At 41.6% G+C, this 21,503-nt stretch overlaps 1 protein-coding gene and 1 long non-coding RNA gene across 2 annotated transcripts in view; one reads left to right on the top strand and one right to left on the bottom strand.

The window, feature by feature from the left end:
* Positions 1–9,372, bottom strand: part of LOC100643816 (frizzled-2) — a 126,751-nt gene extending 117,379 nt beyond the window's left edge. The window contains exon 1 of the mRNA XM_012313001.3: positions 9,055–9,372. The gene's annotated coding sequence lies outside the window, so the exon portion shown is untranslated. The remainder of the gene's footprint in view (positions 1–9,054) is intronic.
* Positions 3,424–20,426, top strand: LOC125385877. The gene is made up of 3 exons (XR_007225605.1): positions 3,424–6,645; positions 6,710–6,896; positions 18,993–20,426. It is a non-coding gene; the product is annotated as an uncharacterized LOC125385877 (long non-coding RNA).
* Positions 20,427–21,503: the final 1,077 nt, after the last annotated feature.

Below are 21,503 nucleotides of genomic sequence, written 5' to 3'. Positions count from 1 at the left end.
AGATAATTTAAAACGCGGATACCAGAGGTTGAAGGAATCCTGGAATTTTAATAAACCACGTTTCTTAATGGATGATTCGAAAAATAAGCGAGGTTTAAGTAGTTAAGTGTCGTATATTTTAATGGATCGAATAGACAGGAATTTTCTATCAGTAAATGTAATCTAAGATATTTTTCATATGTTGTAGTCGGAAGATCGTGAGAAACTAATCTTCCTACTTGATCAAAATCAAGGATACGATGAACGGATAATATCACGAGACAAATATTATTTAAACTGGTGAATTAGTTATTCGATTTGAAATTTATATTTGTACAAGTGGAGTTAATTAACTTGAGACTATTTGAATTCGAATAACGGATACGTGGAATAATGTCGAGATGACGCTTGTTAAAATGTCCGTAATGAAGAAAGAAATTTTTTGGAGAAATTAAACTGTTTGAAAAAGATAAAACGATATAAGAAAGGAATAGACAATTTTGAAAAGAAGAAGCGAAACACAAGAAACAGTGGTCTTTAAATTCGAGTACCTGACTCGAAGCAGAGTAGTGTGCCAATGAAGACTTAAAAAATTGAAATATCATTTCGAGTCGACTAAATAATAAGTTCTTGTGGTAAAAGATTTGCAAATTCCTCGAACCAAGCTTCGTCTCATCTAATCCAAACGACGCTGTAAAATGAAACGTGATGAAACTCTATCGATTTCTTTGTCTCTCTCTGATATTTTTACAGAGCTCTATCGTAGAAGATGACTAAGATCGATAGGAATCCCAGGGAACGTATGAGGCGGATGTTGACCTCCCTTCTGCGAGACTCGCACGAGACGCCAATAAGAAAATATCCTTGTCGCCTGCGGAGACTGTGCACTGTGCACTGTGCACCTTCGGGGAAACAAGCAGACGCGTGACGAATGAATAACGGGCTCCGGTGTCCACTTTAAAATCGGAAGCGATAAATCGTCCCGTGGATCGAACGTTTCTAGCTACCGTCTGTGTCACGTGGCTCGTCCTGTTCGAAGGAAAAGCAAACGGACGAGAACGCCATGCGACAGACAATAGACAGTTCCGTGTCTAGGTCCTGTCTCTCTTTTCGTTTCAACGACCGATAAATCGGCCGTTAAACGCTCGTAAAACTCACACCCGCAGCCACTTGTCGCGTCGGTTCCGGGGTTGTTGCGGACGATTACAGCACATCTTTGAGATTCCTCGTGGCCCTGGTTAGAATATACCGAATTAACCACGCCACCCGTGGCGCGTTTGAGGGTAGCTTGCAAGCTTGTCCCATTTCCAGGTAGGGGTGAGCCGGAGAAGCAGCGACAAAAGAAGGCACACAGCTTTCTTTCGTTTACGAACCGTGTCGTGTCATGGTCAAACTGCCCCTCGAATCGTGTTTACGATAATAGATAAATAATGTGGTAAGGTGGGCTCGTTTGAGTCACCTAAACATCGATTAATATCCAATTTTGAACTTTGCACAGATGATCAAACCTGTATGCTGTGAAACATTAATATAGTAACGAAAGAACCACATAATGTCTACTTTTTGGCAGGAAGTTAAGATCGAATGTCTTTATAAGATTTGAGAAAACCGATAAAAACGGGAGGAAATAAAAACGAAGAGAAGAAGATACGATCGAGCAAGGATCTCCACGACTTCTCGTCACGTTGCAAATGTTGCGAGGCTAAAACCAAGAAAAGCTGCTGACAATGATGACGATGAATGGCTTGCCGTGACTCGATTTTTGATTCTTCGTGGTGTACAACTGGCTACTGTTGCTCGCCCTTTGGTGCCAAGGATATGATATATTCTCTGTACGACACTATCGCGACTAAATTTATCGTCTATTGAAAGTAATTTAACAATAGTTAATTCTATTTATTTACGTGGCAAAATAATAATTGTTCATATTCTGGTAAAATCATAGAAACTCATAATATTTGTATTATATGATATATGATGTATTATATACGATTATAAAGTAAATAACTTAATTAAGAATGTCTTGATCGTCCAAGTAATCTTTCCGTGTGGTTGTCACGTTCGAAAGACGTCTGCTGAACGCGTCATCGGCAATCGCCATATCTTTATAAACCATAGTTTCCTTCTGATGAAAAGTATTCTCGTTATGAACAGATATTCTACCTAACGGGTGCTTTCATACACGTTATAAATCGATAAGATGCGATACAAGCGCACCACACGAAATACAAGCGTTGTTTGCTTGGTTGGAATTTTGCTGGATCGCTTGAAGTTGAACGCGATGAATCTCGATAGACACGTTGTTGGCGAATGTGCCATCGATACGTTTGAACAGAGCGAGCGAGGACTGAAGCTACAGACCTCTTTACACATCCAGGCCGAGGACTTGGTAACGACAGCCGGCGAGCACACGCTCTATGGATCCTTGAACGGGTGAGACTGAACAGCCGGTGAATCGGTGCTGCAAGACACTCTAGACTCTAGACACCTAAAGCACTCTACACGCCGCCTACGAACGCAACCAAATGACGTTTCGCTGCGATACGCTGACGAAGCGTCGGTATTCCTTCTCTTCTCCTCGACAAATTGATGGTTCGAACCATTATACGTATAGTTTCGGTGTATAATACCACGAACTGTTAGCGATCGTAGTGTCGTAACAGAGTAACGAAATTGTAAAGTCTGTCGGTAATCGGAGTATTTGTGTTTTAGTTGCTGGAACAAAAGAATTGAAGAAAGAAAAACAATAAAAACGCACGAGGACGTAAAATCGGAACTTTATGAAAGAAATGTTAATACAGATTGTCAATGTAATAATTATAGATGTAATTTATATAGGCATATGTGATAGAGAAAATGATTCTAGATTTTGAACAAAATCCTAAGTGTCTATCGCTTGATTAATTAGTTTGAGATACGCGTACCACGTACAAATTGAACAAATTTAAAAATCTTTGCTCGCTCCTCTATGATTTATATCGAATTGTCAAATATTCGAAAATATTTGTATTTTTAGAGGGAAGAATTCCTGGATAAGGGAGAAATAATTTGACATCTCTGCAAACATACTTAGCAAAGCAAACTCTGAGGGAGCTTAAACGAATCCCTAACTTGAATCTAGCATACGTGACACTGCCCTAACGATCACGACTACATCGATCTTATTCCCGAATATATCTGGCTTTGCATACGATTACTCTTGCAAGCATTCTTCATATACTCGGGAAATCGTCTCGTTTCTGCAACTAACGTTGCTTCGTAGTTTGATGCGAGTGCATCGAAGTTGGGTGCGATATTGCAGGCGTTACAGAGATTGCTTTCCTTTTGCATTGCGCACTTCTGCATTTCTGTGTGCACTCTAGCAGTTCTGCTACATTAAAAGATCAGAACGTTGCCACGCCTGCACGAAATTCTGATCCATTCTTCGAACAACCGACTCAAATATCAAGTACATTCCTCTTCGAATATCAGTGACTCCATTTATCTCCTCCTAGGATCGTACAATTTTTCAAACGATAAAAAGACTAGGAAATTTCGTTCATTCGCTTGCTTGATTCGTGAAAGTTGAATTGCATCTATATTTGAATTATTCTAACTTCGCGAAGAAAAATAGCCTGGGGTTATTTTGCAAGAAGGTTCCATTCTCGCCCTACTAAGTTGATTTTTCTCGACGATGCTTTTATAAGAAAAAGCAAGATAAGAAAATGAAAATATATTCTCTTTTAAAAATGTTATAAAGTCAGAAACGTGTTCCGTATATTTCATGCGTTTATATGTTCTTTGAATTTGATGCAGATAATTAAACCATCGACCAAAGGCAAAATGTGCAACGTCCTATCGCAAAAATAAAAATCTGTAGAAAGTCGTAAGTTAATGGATACGTGGAAATAATATTACGAATTATTCCATTGAATATAATTCGAGGGTGTAATTCCTTTATCGAGGATAGATATCCAAAAATGAGAGAATCCCTTAATCTCTTAATTCTATGCCGCGGCAAATATTCTTCAACCAGTTTGATAAGACGACGAACACAAAGCGGTTGGACCCTTGAATTACGACCGAATCAATGGAACAGCCGCAAGGGAAGCGGAGTGTGAACAGCGGCAATGTTCCATCGTACGTATCCAAATATTGGCCCATTACATGATCATAATGCTTCCTCACCTCGTGTATTAAACTCTCGTTCCGGGCTCCGTACAGTTTGCCCAGGGATGAATAAGGTAGACCTGTGTGTACATGCCGCTCGTTCTGATCTAGGCCACGTTTCCTTTTGTGTCCTGTTATCGGCTCTTGCACCTCGCACAATGCTCTCCCGCGAACATATTGTGCATGCAGTTCAACTTCTCTTGGACGGAGCCCTCTGTTACTCGTTTTCTTGTAACAAAACGACCACTAACTCCCCGAGAGAGAGAGAGAGAGAGAAAATCGCTGTTTCTCTAGTGAAAATCACACAAGTTCCTGATACCAGCGTTTCGCGACAAACGCGAGTTCTCTTCCTCCATTTACAATAATACGCAGCTAGATATCCGGTCCCTTTCAAAGTATCGCTTCCTTTTCTTATTCTCACCCTTCTTTACTGTTGGCAATATTCGTATTTTTCAAATACTCGTTTCTTTCTTCGCAACATATTATATACGTATACTATACCAGAGGAATATTTTTCTTACATTGTGCAGGAGAAAAGTTGGAAATCTCCTTAATAATTCTTTGTATCTTTGTCAAAACTGCTCCAAATTTTCTTTCGTCGCGTTCATTTTATATATTTTTACAACGCGTATCGTATTTAAGTTTGTATCCTACGCATGTTTGGAGCTTCAACGTTATAATCGTACAATATATACATCGTATATTAGAGCGTTGACAATATTGAAGATTATCGATCCGCGATGGTTAATTTCTTAGTACGATGACTAACCATTGGTACATGGAACTAGGAATTTCAAGATCACGAGCAAAGAAATTTCGCTGTGTTTCAATTTTTACGAATATCGTTCGAAGAGTGACAAAAGTTCGAGGTTTCAAGAAAATACATTTGCAACGTTGAAGCATCGAAATCGAAGCGATCAACGATGAATCAGTAGCACGAACTAGAATTGCCTCGGAGGACAAATAACGCGACACGTAGTCCGGCTTGTATTCCAATTTAGGACGTATTTCCTCCCGCGTCGTATTATTGATTTCCGCCCTTTGTGTCGCGTGATCAAGAAAATTGCCGTCGCGCTACCGAGGAAGCACATCAATGCCGGGAAACGAGCTCGACGAAGGAGGGGATGGTGGAGCATCTACCCCGGAACGGGTAATGCACCATCCGTCGCCGATAGAGCAACTGCACGCCAGGTCTCGAGCAAACGAATTCGCCTCCGGTTGTTCGTTTTCATTACCTAATGATCGGTACGGTTCAAGTCCGTCGAATTTTCTCTTTTCGAGATCGTTGGGAATTGAATAGACTGCTATGGCCGCAACCGGTCGAGTGTAACTAACAGGTTTTGGGTGGAAAGGTGTGGAAGAACAATTTTCGTTGAACGAATTTCATTGAAAGTATCTTCTGCGCATAGTCGATACGTTGATCGGAAACAGTAGCTTTGTGGAAGTTAGAGAGCAACGCGGTTTGGTAAGAAAGAGACAGTACGAAGTAACGAACACACAGCGGTGGGTAGAATTTTCGAGTAAGGGGATGAATAGGGGTGCCTTGACCACGATATAATGTATCAAAGGGAGATATGATATAGCAGCATGATGGTGCAAAATATTTGTTGGGATCCCTGATATCGAACAAAGGCGAGTCTCTCTCGATTCGAATACAGTTTTGCACCTGGATGACTCGATTCATAGTCGAGGGTCTGTCAAACGTAATTCGAATTCGAGTGCCGTATCAACTTCTATTAACATCGTTACTCCGCTTTTCTCGATTCTTCTACATAAAACGCGCTTCTAAATCATATAATCGTAATACTCGTTTAAATACACACTCGACGATCTCCCTCCCGTGGTTGGTTTCTGGTTGGAACAAGTGGAAAGGCCACTTTAAACGAGGCGATCATGCAATTAAGCGTTTCGATTTTCGCGAGAGGCAAACGTCAGCAGCGTCGTACGGTGGAAGCGGCAACGAGAATAAACCGAGACGGGAGGACGGCGAGGGTTGGATGAGAAAGAAAAAGAGAAAACACAGAGAGAGAATACACCGTCCCGTGGGATCTGTTGGGCATTGTTGAGGGGGTTGTTTGGTTCGTCGCCCGTCGTTCGAGGGCGCCACCGTTTTCCCTCTCTGGCACACCTCCCCTTTCCGTTCTCGCCCCCTTCTCCACCGCCACCTCTGTCCATTCCTCTTGTCAGAAAGGAAGAGGGGCACCTTTCCATGGTGGTGGGAGGGCGGGGGGGGGGAGAGGTTTAGCTCGGGACTGTCACTCAGTGATGGATGATTCTACCCCAACGCGATCAATTCGCCTACCACGCGCGTGTACATGCCTCGGGGGTGAAACTCACCCTTCGTGCTCTTTCCCTTCGCCCTGTCGCGAATCGCGCCGCTTCCGACCGATCTAGCGGAAAGACGAATTTCTTCGTTGGTTACGTGCCATCGCTGGAGGAATGTCTTTGAAAACCACTCCCTGCGAAAAGAGAAAGAAAACTGGGAGGAAGAAGCTCGAAGGATACTAAAGGCGAGAGGTAAATGTCCCTTTAACAATCTTTTTATTGAAATTTTCCTGAGACATTAATGGAATATTCATAGCACGGTAGACGCGGAGAACTACAAGGCACACACTGTACAGGGGAGATAGGATACACGGTTTGCGGGCGTATCGACTCGGCCAGCCTGGAACCAGCCAGGAATCAGCCAGGAACCAGCCAGAAACCAGGGATATTCGATGGCTTAGCGTTGACACGATAACACCGGTGTTGCGAAGCCAACGTCAATGGTGAAAATGCTAATGATAACGATTCATCTTTTCAGCCAGCGAGGTTCCTCGTACGCGCGTGCCTTCCACCGCACCGCGAGGCGCAATCTAATTTGCATAGTAAATTTTAATCAATCTAACCGCGAAGCCGTGGTATACGCACCTACTTACACAGAGATATCGTGTACACGTGTGAGCAGGTTGCGCGTGCATTCCCTGTGCGTAGTAGAAGCAGGACGGCCAGGTAGGTGCACACGATCCGGCGTGGTTGGGAGCTTGTGCCTCGCGTTCACCCCGTAATTACTTTCCTCTGCCGGTGCACGTCAATTCAAATTGCTTTCGAATTACCTAACGCTACGCGGTGGGACAGAGCCGAAGCGATAGGCGTAGACAGAGAGTGCAAAAGGAGGAAAAAGGAGAAAGACGCGCGAGCACAAGCGAACACACGCGTAGAGCAATAGAGAGGGGGTGAGGAGCTGACGTAAAAAAAAGGAAGAAAAACGAGAGAGAGTGTAGGACACGAGAAGGGGTGGAAGCGAGAAAAAGTAGACAGAGGGGAAAACGGCCTAGCTCTCTCTTTTTCTGTATCCACGACGATGTGTGCTCCTCGTAACAAGCTCGAGAATTACTCGGCCTCGGTTCCGCTCCTGGTTACATAGCCACAGGCGTTTAGTTCATCGCTGTGCTGGCTGCTGTAGCTCGACCTGCCTAAAGAACTGAAACGACGGTTCTTTGGATTATCGTTGCGCGACAAAAGATAACGGCGCTTATCGCGTCGGAACGTTGGGGGAGAGAAAAATTCTCTCTGAAAACGCGCACACAGCCGCGTATTGTCGACTCGCGCCTCTACGTCGAGTGGCTAACCGGATTTCTTCTAGGCAAACGGTTTCCACGCGACGACAACTCGCATTGTGCCTCTTCCTCTTCTTTCTGTTTTCTTTACTCCGCGATTTTTACGGCGCTCGAGAGTTATCTGCCACACAATGCCGATACTTATCGACGCGCCAACTCCACTTCCTTCGGTAATTTCGACTTACGGATGCTTATGGAATCGTAGGTATTTGTGCAAATTCGTATTTTCACGAATGTATTAATGGAAGAGTTGGAAGTTAAGTAGAGTTAACTTAAGTTAAGTAATCTGTTTCACCTACTGAATTATAGTATTACATTGTAACTGAATTATATTAGAACGCGTACGTCGAATATCACGTATTTTTCTGTATTTTTCTGCTATTCAGTGACTACCGTTTCCTGTCGAAGAATCCATTTCACAGTTTCAATGTCAATTTTCCGAACGAAGAACGTATCACGATAAGACGTCAGGTTTAGAAGCAGAAGACCAACCAAGTATATCAACGTACAGTTAGAGAACGTCCAATAAATGATCGCATCGAATCGATGTTCGTTGAACGGAAGAAAGAAGAAAAATCAATCGGCTGTGTAAAATTGGTCGATGCGTTCCGCGTACACATTCGGGAACAAGATTTATTTTAAAACACTGGGCTGCCCCTAACGATCCGATAATGTTAGGATGAATTTTCATACACGGTGAATGGTATATCCGATGATACGTAAGCCCTTTAACATTTTCTCATTTTGCTTTCCACGATTATAAATCACGGACAAGGATCGGTGGTCATTCCCCTCTGGAGTGTCTGCGGAATATCCAAGTATCAAAGCGTTGAGGGAGCTATTACGTTTGCGTGATATCGCTCGGGTATCCCTGATCGATTGTCCATTTACACGAAGTTACGGTCACCGAACAATGCCGGTAAAATTCCACGAAACACGAAGAGAGCGACTTCTAGTCTGCGGACGCGACCGCGTTAATTAACCGTCGCTTAATCCTCGTCGTAGCTCATTGCCTCTCGATCGTCGTAACCGGCGATTTACTCTGCCAACGTTGCGATCTTAATGACGATTTCGCAAGATAGAATCTCGAGAGAACGAAACGCATTGAATTTTAATCGAGACCGTCGCGTCGGCTCGCAAACGGTCCGTCGCGACACGGAGACGCTTAATAACGGGCAATCGAAAGTCGCGCACATTTTCCACAAGATCGAACGTTTAAACATCAAGAAGAAAGAAACGCTATCAGCTAATCCTTATACTATGAAAATAATCGACGACAAAGTTCAAAGTTCGTAAAAAGAAAATAAAGAGAAGGTTCGTTACTCACCGTAGAAAAAAAGGAACGCACTCGGTCACGAAGTCTGGAAAGACGAAAGAGCGTAGGAAGACTTTTTCACCAATTCGTCGGATATCACCAGTTCGACAACGTTTTCACCGATCACGGAGGCGCGCGTGAAAAACGGGCAAAAGTTGGTATTCACGGAGGTGGAGGAACACTCAAGACGAGGAAACCGGCACTTTCGGTGGTGTTCGTTGTGTGTACGTATACATATACGTGTAGGTTAACCTTGAAAAGGCAACCCGGTTGCGACGATACGCGAGGCTGTTTTGGGTGGCGTGCTGGTGCAGCGGGAGCGCGACTCCGGCTACGCCTCCTCGTGACTGCCACGCGAACCAGAGAAATCGATAGAATGACCCCGGCACATGCGTGCATCGTGTCCCCGCGTCTCGCGGAGTCCGCGTACCAGACCGGTAGGAGGAAGCGGAGGAAACGGAAAGGAGAGGACGAAGGAGTAGACATAGGAAGACGAAGACCGGCAGGAAGATGAAGAAGAAGGGTACTAGACGTCTCTCCCCCAAAGTAATGGGAATTTCTTTTCCATTTGCTTTTTCTTTCTCCCCTCTATCCTTCTTCTTCTTCTTTTTTTTCAAGCTTACCTCTGTGTTTCCATCCCCTATTTCTCTCCCTAACTGGAACCCTATCCCCTGGCTCTTTAGCCGCTCTCGGAACGCCCTTGCGACTTGTCTCTTCTTCCGGCCGCGTGTACCGCCTAACAAAGGCTAAGAAGGTCTAGGAGAAGCCGAGTTTATCTTACCGATGAAAATGGCTGCGGTTGCTACCTAATCGTCAAAGTGGTCCGAATCGACGAACTCTCGCTTATCAACGTTACACCAAATAGACAGAAAAATCAACAAGACAGTTTCTCTTTGAAATCTCTAGTGTCCCTCGACGTCTCTGGCTCGCGTTACCTTCTCTTAATTAAGCTAGCTGTTTTACCGCGATTCGCGTAAAAACGCCGCTATTTTTTTTTCGCCTCTGTAATTTGGTGGGTGGAACATCTAACGAGGTCGTATTTTGTCCGCTGTTCGGTCGTGCTACGCCTTGTTTTCGTCGTCGAGGGGAAAAGGGCGCGAAAACGAAGGAGCGAGAGCAAATCTAGCAGAAACTCCACGAGGAAGTGTTCGTTTGCACACTTTAGAAGAGAGTTTACCTTTCGACGCCGCGAGTTTCGACCGTAGCTGACGATGATCAAAGCGGTATTATAATTTCGAAACTTACTCCTGGTTAATTAAGCGCGACGAATTCTGTGAGAAGAAGAGGAGTCGAGGGTTGGTGACTAACCTCCACCCCCCCATTTCCAACGGGCAAAGTTTAAACGTAAGACAAACACGAACGAACGTGGCTGGATAAGGTCCAAGAAATTTATCGTTTGGAAAGGCTAACTGGCGACCGCGCGCACGGCAGCTTGTAAATTCCAACCCCCGATAAATTCAGGCGTACACAACGGTAAATTTTCATAAGGAAGAAAAGCTAGCTCTCACAGTGCTTCCTTTCGCCGTATCGGTCATATACGCGACAATTTATTACCGATCGGGGCTGAAATCTTGTTTTTCAGTTGCACCGGATGAATCGGGGATAGGCAAACGTTTTAGCAAGCGGTGATCGGTGTGCTTGCTCTTGGATGAAAATCGAAACGGGTTTTCAAGCGCGTGATATCCGGAAAAAACAAGAGTTTGACGCAACTTTTGTACATTTTGCGATGTTATGAGCCGAGTTCGACGTACAATATTACCGCCGGAGGTAAATTGGAAATCGATCGAGGTTATTTGCGAAGAAAAATTAAATTACGATAGTAACTATTTCGTAATACGGTGATATTTCGATTAAGCGGCTTCGTTGCGAGCAAAGTAGCTGGAATGAATCGGGAGTTAGCGAATAATTGAGCCTTAGGCTAAATCGGTAAATGTTAATTGAAATAATATATAATTCATTGATATCTGGTATTCGCTCTACATTTTTCAAGCTTGTTACAGAAATAAAACAAACGAGGAATGATTTATATACACCGAAACGATATTATATTCCTGACAATAACAGTTCAGAATACTTTAGAATTATGTGGAAAATGAATTGTATCGCGTATAAATTCTACGTCGACGACAACTGACAATGAAACTCAGATGAACCAAAACTTCGATTAATCCATCAAGTACCAAAGTTGCATTAATTTCTTTTTATAGTTATTTCACATTATTGAATTCAACTGAATTCACATCGCCATTATAATAGAAAGAAATTCTAAGAATTTCGTTGCTATTTCTTCTTCTTTCTAGATTTCGCCATTTCATGATGTTATTTTATAAAATTTGGCAAAATTAAAGTGTTTTACAAGAATATGATATTTAAGCCACGAAAATTTCTCTTATTTAATAATATTCTTGTATAAGTTACATAATATTTTTAACCAATCATTTGGATTTATCGTTAATTCCACTTTAATAACCGATCACTGTGAATAGTTGGACACCGGTTAATTAAACCTCCGCTATATGCGTACGTTACAACGAAATTGCGAGTCCTAGCTATTTAAAGCATTTCTATTCAAGACTTTGTTGCGTTCGTAGCTTGAAGTTGATCACGAGCACGAGCAGCAAAGTAAAAAAATACAAGTAGATCCGTACGCTGCGGAAAAGTTTTGCGAGGGTGGGCAGAGCGGGGTGACTGCGAAATGTGCAGAAAGGCAGGATGTACGACATCGGAAGACGCGGCGTCAAAGAGGAAAGGACTAAAGGAGAAAGAGCAGGACGCTGTTGGATCTGAGCCAGGCTGCATTTTCGAATAGATAGGGACGTTGCAAGTCCTTGCCAGAAAAGAGATTTTGCATCGTGGCTTTAAGCGGTGCAAGCGTAATGGCGCGGAATCGGGTACGCTGGTAAAAATTCTCGATGGGAACGCTCGCATAACGTTTCATGCGCGATGCTCGTTTTTCCTTGCGAGAAGAACGAGACTGGACCGAGTTACATCGTTGAAACCCGCCTCCTTTTCTGCTGCTACTTTAGAACGCGAGATCTTTCGCGAATAAATACGACAGTGGTTGTAAGATCGAAGATTTCTTCTTGATTGCAGCACCGCGAAGTACGGGAAATAAACGATTCCGAGTACCACTTGCAGCTGCAGTTTCTATCGTGTCGCGTTCGAGTAGTACAAAGTGAAACGGAGATTGTACTTTTAATAATCTTAGAAATTTGGTGTATACCGATTTTCTTGCGTAAGCTGGTATAAAGATGTATTATACGAATAAGTCGAGCAAGACCTATGTTTGCTACGACTGTCTTTCTGAATAATCCACTAACAATAATATCTAAAGATAACGAGTCATTGATAAACTCAAACAATTTTTACGTTTTCATCGACTCTTACAGCGCTTTATCCCACCCAGATAACGTTTCCATATTAATTTCCCACTACGAATATGGAAAATCCGGTTAATAAAACGACGATTACCCCTTTTATCGAATGACTATGATTATTCCGTGCAATCTACCATTGCATCCACTTTGAAAACGTATCTAAAGGCTCTAAAATAACCGGGTAGATATCGCGATACGTCCGACCCTATCGTCATCCCCTGTACACGATGACGAAACGAACTTGCCGGAGTAGAAAAATCCTGGGTGAACGGGCATGAATCGAAACCGAGAGAATGGACGTGAGAACGCGTGCCGGCCTAATAAATAGGGAGCTCGAGTAGCGCGGCCTCGCGAATGGAAGCGGTTCGTCTGTTTTACGAGTGATTCCAGCAAATTTGAAGCAAGAGATTGTAGTTGCCCACGGCTGTGTGTACACCGAGCAGCGAGCACCGAGCTGAGGGACGAGAGAGGTGAGAGAGAAGAGAGGAGAGAAAGATTTAGAAGCAGGGTGGAGGTTCCATGGTGTCATGGCAACACCCGCCGCGATAGAGAGCGCCTTTGGCCCCCTTTTGCACTGCCAACACACTGTCGTTCGAACGAGAACGTATCGCGGTGTTCGAGGAGCCTGTACGACGAGGTTAACGGCGGCTCCTTCAAAAGGAGAGAATCGGAGCGATCGATCTCTCATCCCCCTTTTCTGTCCTCGATACTCGTGCACGGTCATCTTATCGGCAGAACGGTAGCATCTGCCGGGCATATATTGGAAAAACGATAAGGAGTACAGAAAGAAATTATACCGGTCATAGAGCGCACGATTTCCTTTTAAAAGCCACCCTCCCGCGAACCGTATTTCTCTACCTTGATTCCTCGCCAATCTGATTCCTCCCTCAATGGGAATATTCTGTTAAGGAAGCTCTGTTTGCTTATCGAACGACTACGTTCCGTCGAAATATTTACGTCTTTGCTGGGGGATTTCAGACGGATATTGGTTCACGTTTGAGTTTCACGAATTGGAGATGTTCTGGCCATTTTTACTGGAGCGTGGTACATTGTTACGGTAGTTTGGACTTGTAGTTTCTTCTTTTTTTATACATGGCTAAGCTAGGTAGTTTTAGAAAGTGGATAGGTAAATAGAAAGTAAGAAAAAACAAACGTGAAACGTTCAACTGTACAGCATACACGTAAGTGGCAAACTGTAATAATAACCGTATCCTGAATTCCAGTATAGATTACGTTATTTCTTTCGGAGGCAATTTGAGAAGTCGATTCTAAGCGTCAGGTTACTAAAAGTAGTTTATCTAAAGTAGTATGTTCTAAGTTGCAAATAATCTAATTTTGCGCTAGAAATATCCACGTAGTAATCTATCTTACCTTGCATTACCTCGATGTCTCCATTAAATAATGGAGGTTAATAAAAATAGATGATGTCGGAAGACTGTTCAGCGTACAATGTACCTACGATATAACAAACCATAAAATAAGAAACTGTGATTATTAGTAAACTGTCCAATTTCAACCTAAAAATCATTACCGACTTCGATCACTGAAGAAACAAAACCTGTTCCACTCGTTGAATATCGTTCAACTTTATGCCTTCCATAGGGTGGAAATATTTTATTACAAAGTTTCAATTTGTTCATAGAAGGGTCGTGTTCACGGAGGCATTAACGAAGTATTCTTACGGAGATCGTAACCCAGATATTCGGACGGTATATTTCTTCGACCAGACTCGGATGAAATGTTACAACGCGGCTGGGAATTTGGGGTAGAACTTGGGAACCCGACTGTTTTCTCTAAAACTTTTAACGCCGTGGAGTAAACACGACCGCACACTAGTCGCGCTAACAAAGTCCCTCCGGTTTTATCACCGTGCGCGAAAATTCGCACACGTATATTCGTTGGTTGCTAACGTAAACATTTTATAGGTGCCGGTATGTGTCATTCTCCACATAGTTTTCCTCGAGGGTGACACATAGTCCAATGGATGGACAATAGTCAATTGCAAGCAACGATTCCATATATTCTCCTAAATGTAGAGTATTTATTACGATATTTAGAGTGGATGAAACAAATTTCTGCTTTTCTCTAGTTACGCTCATAAAGGCATAAAAATGCATGAGAATCACTTTGTTAATAAGGTGTAAGACAGAGCATAATGCGAGAACACTGAACAGTGTGCAACAGTTATATGGAATGGAGCTCGTAACGATATCGAAAGAGGGGTATTTTTCGTCGAAGAATGAAGATCATCGACGAGAAGCCACCCTAGTGTCGAGGGGTGGTCAGGATGCGTGGAGGGTGTTTTGTCTTTCGCCAGCACTCGAGCGAATTTCGAAATTCGGGTATATGCAAGAGGCAAGCGTCGGGCCGCGGCTGAGGAAATCTGAATTGCAAATCTGGACGCAATTAAAAGTGTATCGTGCGAGAGTTGCAGGCCAGGCAACCGGCGCGCGGACCGTCGGGGGTCGAATCCGCAATTAAGGCGAAACATTATATAACGATCGCAGTCGAGGGGTGGAGCACACGGCGCTTGGCTCGGCGACTCTTGTCCGCGGAAATTAGCGACCGCTTAAAAATCGCGACACAGCCAATTAATCACAGGGCGGTGTCGCGAGATGCGCGCGAAAACCGGACCCGTGTCGCTGCTGTTTCGCTAATAGGAAATTTCGTAACGCTCGTTTGGCCGCTCTCGATCGCTGTTTACTTTAATCCATTATTTTGTCGCAGTGTTCGATACAGCTTTATTTCGTTGGTAACTTTCGAGGACCCAGTTATAATCCCGAAAAGGGGGATTGTTCGTTGAATAACCTATTGAAAGCTACAATTTGTGACATGAATTGTTAAATGGGAAAGATTCGCTTATCGGTAGGATGATATTTATTTCGTAAGATTTTAGTTATGATTCTGGATAAGGTTTAGGAATAAGTAGATTGGACATGTTTATGCATTTATGGAGATATTTCAACGTGCAAAAATATACAGAATATACACATACATGTACGGTAAAAGTATTCAGTGCATAAAAAAGATTTCTCCTTCAGTTCCATTTCTTCGATTATATTCATAAAGATATAAATTTACATAAATTTGTGACTTATTTATAACATTCTATAGGGAATATTTGCAGTTGATATTTTCTGCGTATATCTTACTCTTCTTTTCTAAACAAGTTGTAATCTCTAAAAGATAATTATTTGTTAAACGATCAAATGGAATTGTTCATTCGGAAGGACTTATAGAGATGGTTAAGATGTTAAGGAAATTCTGAGAAAATATGCAGATATTTCGTGACGTTTAATAACGCGATCCCCTAGTAGAATATGTAATTCCACGATTCTCTACTTTACATATCAGATACAACTGACTGTGGAGATTCTATCCCTGTAATAAATATACACGATGGAATTTTCCTCGTTATAGACATTCTCATCATCATCGATATGAAAGTTACACGCCATAAATTAAATATTCATATACTGAATGTGCAGATGTTTCTTCTTCGCATAAAAGACGCAAATATTAAAAATACACAACGCTATAAATACGTTAATTAAAATCATGCACGTGCACGAACCATGCATAAACAGCTATCGCTAAATAAAATCTCGCCGCTTCTATGCAGCAAGCCGGTAGTTTCTCTCAAAGACGCTAACTTTAAACCACAACTTTGCGATGCTAACTTTGGTTTTGCATCGTTCACCGCGTTTGCCGCATAGCTGCGCGATACAGACTTTCCCGGACGAGATTTAGGTTACTATAAATATGAAGCTTATGATGTGACTTAACCGAGCGACGAATTTCATTAGTCCGGAAAATTTTCGGTAAGAGCCTGACTACGTTAATCTACACTATACGTGTCAGGTTAGTTTTAACTAGATATTAAGGCGGCCAAATCGATAATCTAGCGATAAGACATTAAATATATCACGAACAAGTAATCTCACGTACGACGGCCAATTTTCCAATTCAATCGTGAAACATCGTCAAGACGATTGTCTCGAAGCGATCAAAAAGGAAGTTTCTGTTAAATAATGCAAATAAATCGGAAATACGAGTCTCTAATCATTGACAGATGGAAGATTTCGTGGTGATTCTATCTGAAATAACGTCACCGACCTCTACTCGAACCAATATGCGCTTTTACTGCAATTCACATTTTGTTCTCTGTAGAACAAAAAGGTTCCTCTCGATTAAATCGACATTCATAGGACGTTTCATTTACCATTCTCGAGCGACAACGTTTGTATAAATTGTACATTATTAAATTGTTTAAATCGCACGAATCGAAATCGCATATAAAGACTTTTTATTTCGTTTTTCGCGTTTGGGCATTTCTAGGTTAAAAGCTCGATAATTATCGGATTTTTACACTCAGTCAGGATGCTGTTCAAGTCGAGCAATCAATACACTGCCGTGCAAGCTGCCGTGCATTCGATATATCGCGGATGATTTTTGAAAAAACGAGTACAGGAGGGATTGGTGGAAAAGAGACGAATAAATTTGACAAGAGGAAATGATCGCGATAGGAAAAATACATGGTCTTTTTCAGCTCGATGCATCATATACCAAGCACTATCGAATCGTGCGTCGTCGTTGAAAGAGCCGGCAAAAACATCGTGACTCGTATTTTTGGTCTGCCAGTTTTTCAGCGATGCGTAAATTCCAAATAAAATTGTGCCACCAATTGAATCCGCCAGAAGAATGCGCAATGAATTTCGTCAATTGCGATTTATCGTCGCGCGAGTTTTTAAACGTGTGACGAACGGGATGAATAAAAGAGAGGACCGTGAGCGGTAGATAAATTTCCCTCTTTTGCCGCTATTTTTTCCCTCTTTTTTTTCGAATTTTTGTCTGTGGAAAACAAAAACGTAACGCGCGACCAAAGTAACAATCGATTAGTAGAGTTTCCTGTGAACCGTGACAACTCTATGTAAATTATTGTCGGATTAAAATCTCGCGTTTTTAGCTTTAGATAGTTTCAGTTGTTACTCCTTTGTTTCTTTTGAAACGAATTACTGAATTTTCATTCTAACAAATGATGAAAGTAGCGAATGCTTTTAGAGAATGATTTAAACGAACGACGATGGAAGAGGTAAATTTTGGCAACGGTATGAAAGATTCGTAAATGTGGAGGAAACAAACAACATAATTTTATACTTTCTTTTCGACAGCATAATATTCATTTACAGACGAACGCGAATGAATTTTCCTTTTACTCTTGGCAATACGTCCGGGAAAATATCTTGCTCTTATTTCGATACTGAAAGGAGAAGCACCGAGTCTAGAATATTTCGAAGAATTTTCAGGAGATTGGTTTTCATCGATGAGTTCTACTAGTCTCTATCCAATGTTGTTGCAATCTCTTTTCTTTCATTCAGATTGTACGAATTCCGTGATATTATCGATTTACCAATATCTCGAATCTTCATTTTTAATCGTCCATCTTCATTAATCTTAGTCTTATCGTCATTTTTAATCAACATGGAAATTTTTCAATACCAACTTTTGTCCTTCTTTCGTTAATAACTTAAGTTGCAACGTTAATAATTGCTGCTGAAAAAAAGCAGCGCAAAAATGTACTACAAAAGGAATTCTAAAAACATAATCAAGAAAATGGGAGCAAAAGATAAGAAGAGAGTATGGAAAGAAATGTCAGCAGTAGACGTAAACAGCGCCGTAAAGGGGATAGAAGGAAACGGAGGAAAAGTTTCTACAAGCGAAAATACAAAAGACAGACTCCAAGATATCCTTGAATCTAACTAGCCCTAAAAAGTTCTAAAATATTCTAGGATTCGCAGGATTCTAGATTTTCGTAGAAAGCTGAGGAGAACTTCAAATCTTCTACAGTTGCTAGTGCAAAAATATGGCACGATATATAAGACTAATAGTACAGGATTATTACAGGATGTGAACTGCTGCTGAAATTTCCGTCTTTTTTGCTTAAAACAAATTTTCTCCGTGTATTTAGTTATAATACCTTAATACCTTGATAAAACAATATATAAGTTAGTCTCATGAAAGAAAGTGACTGAAATTTCATGAATATTCATGCACCTAGATTGTGCAATGTGTGACTGTTGTAACTAGAGCATTGAAGATCTTTCAACATTATTTCAAGCAGCTTGTTACGAAAAAATTCCATAAGATATGCTATTCGATTATTTATCGAATTGCATATTGAAGAATCGTGTATTATTTTAAGAAAATTCTAAAGCGCTTTCATCGAAAATCCAACGACGAAGATAGGAAAACATTCAGTACAGGTTGAATTAAAAAAAGATTTTCTATATAATCTATATAAAGAATCAAAGTAATCAGACATTCTATATACTACAATCTAATATATACATTCCTGTTTTCCACGAAGTTAAAAAAATACCAAGATAATTAATGTATCGATCGATTCTACTGTGCTATTAAAAAATTATTAAAGCGATAAAACATTGTTCGCGTGCCTCCCTTTTACTTTCGTATGAGACACGTGTCACGCGTCATGTTTATGGCTCATTTCCGCAAAGTTGATGCGAGCGGAATAAAGAACATCTTATCGTATTCACGCGCTTATGATTGCAGGTGACGATTGCTGGACGATGTTGCTGACAGGTTTATAACGACACTGGAAAATAATCCGCGCTTTCCTGGATCGACTACACCGAGCTGTTTATTATTCCAACCGACTCCCAGTGACAGACTTGTGAATAAAGGCGATCCCTGAAGATGTTTTTAGATTACAGATTACATCGAAAACGATTTGCACGTCGTTTGCAACTACAACCAAACTGTTTGCCGAAAATTGGATTATCACTTAAATCGAGTTCAGCTAGCTTGAGCTCGATTGAAATATCAATAACGCGTCGGAAAAATAAATTGTTTATTATTTATCGATGTAAGCGTCCGGCTATTAAGAAATTTAATTATTTTACACAGATAATAAACCACGTGTTCCATTTTATATGAGTAGCGACGAAAGTCTGTGATTTTTAGACCACAGACAGACAGAATGCTTGAAAATTTATCAAGAGTGGCATTGGAAAAAACCGGCACCGATTAACGTGAAACCTTAGATGACAGACAGTAACCGAAAACCGTGAAACACATGTTCGATTCTCACAGCTCCATTTTTTCGAGGTTGATACCACTCGCTACCAAGTTGTATACGCAGTCTGGTTGGAGTACACACGATGGTTTCGAGTGTTCGTCTACAAACAAAATCCGGTATGACACGCCATAAGCTATTGATTTCAATGGGGGGTGGAGTTTCGAAGGGGGTGTACGTACAGTCGTGAATTAATGTTTGGTGTATCATCCGCGTATCTTGTTGTAAAATAATCGGTGTGCCATACCGTGTTACATTTAAATAAAAAGGTGATACAGGTGCATTTTTGCAAAAACTACAAGATATTTATATAAGATGCTTGTTTTCGTATAAATTATTAATCTTCAGAACTACCCCGATGCCTCTCATATTTTCTCAAATCGAAGATTCGTCATTTGCATTATATTTTCAACGAAGATCACGTACGAACGATTGAAAATCAAATTGATTAAATATATTTTCTGGCAGCTTTATAACACAAATTTTTTTATACATTTAGTATTTAATATTTATTTTAGAAAGCAAATCAATAACTAAGAATAACAAAGTCGATTAGTTCGACTTCTATGTATACATCATATGTGTTATATAAAACAATTTGGAATTTCATTGATAAAGAGAGTATTTAAACGGACGATAAATGATCGCGCAATTCGATCTTTTCGCTAATTAATTATTTTTATCTCGGCAAAAAATCAGCAATATATTGTACTCGTAATTGGCTAGGAGAGGAATCAGCGAGCTTGCTTGGACGATGGTGAATTAGAGACGAGTCGAGGACGTTATCGCGAGCGCGGCCAGATCGCTTTCCACATCGACGAGCTCTTATCGTTCTTTGCCGGCAGAAAGAAATTAGAATTCCTACTGGAAAATCAGGGAAGATTATCGTCGGGGGAGGGTGGGCCTCTGACTGGTGGAGGAAAGAACGAAAGAACGAAAGAACGAAAAAAAAAAAAAAAAAAAAAGGAAGAGGAAAATGTATGAATGAAGAGAGAGGGTGGTTTGGTGGTCCCGTTGGGGTGGGGGCGAGCAGAGAACCAGGGAAATAGGCACCAACTTTGTCGCGTCTTTTTGCAAGGCCAAAGGCACGTACGAGTCTGAATATATTAACGAAGCCGCGCGCTTTGACTCACACCGGCCGCGGCGCGTAATTTTTAATTACTAAAAAGAACCATGCCTCCACTGAACGGTCTTCTTCCGTCGGTAGCCGCATTCACGGATATCCCGTGCCCTCGTATATATCGCGTGCCGCGTGGTCTCGCCTCTGCATTTGTACGTGTACAAGCCGTACGCGACGCAAAGCGAATACGAGCGTGCACAGAAGCGACCTTTTTTCTGCGATTCGCTGTCGAACACGTATCCGCGTTCGTTTCCGGCTGTCTGAGCGCGCGATAACCGAACCGGTGCTGAAACTGTAGCTCCGGAACATGATAATTGATGCGGCTAATTCATCACGTCGCCAGCCAGCGCTCGAATTCTCGAATCATGGAAATAACCATTGGTCAGGCGTATTTTTGCACCAGGAATTGGCGGCTTGATGAACGTGAGAAACAATCGCGATAACGATCTGTCGAAATTCGATGTGACTGCTGAGCTGATTTTAATTTTTTTACTCACTCTTGGACGTGATACAGATGCCCTATTACATGATATGTATACATATAATTATTTTGACGGAAAGGAGCAACATTTGAAAGTATTCTCTAAGCATTTCTCAACTTTGGCACCAACGTAGATAATTAGCGCCTAATTCTTTTAGAACGTAAAAGATCAATCTCGATGACGTTGATAAATTTAGCTTTCGAGTGAGAGGTACTTACGTACAAATATACAGCTTCGTTTGTCTTACTACGATTATTACAAATTTCATTAAATAATATTAGATCAATCTAGTGGAAAGAGTGGAAACCCATTCTTATTCACAATCGATCGTTCGTGTAAACGCTCCGAATGGTCTGGAATCGAAGACGCTTCAGGCTGGAAACGTT

This window comes from Bombus terrestris, chromosome 10, assembly GCF_910591885.1.
Source record: "Bombus terrestris chromosome 10, iyBomTerr1.2, whole genome shotgun sequence".
Classification (NCBI taxonomy): Eukaryota; Metazoa; Arthropoda; class Insecta; order Hymenoptera; family Apidae; genus Bombus; species Bombus terrestris.
Note: the sequence above shows the minus strand (reverse complement) of the source record. Positions and strands in the feature narration are given on the sequence as shown.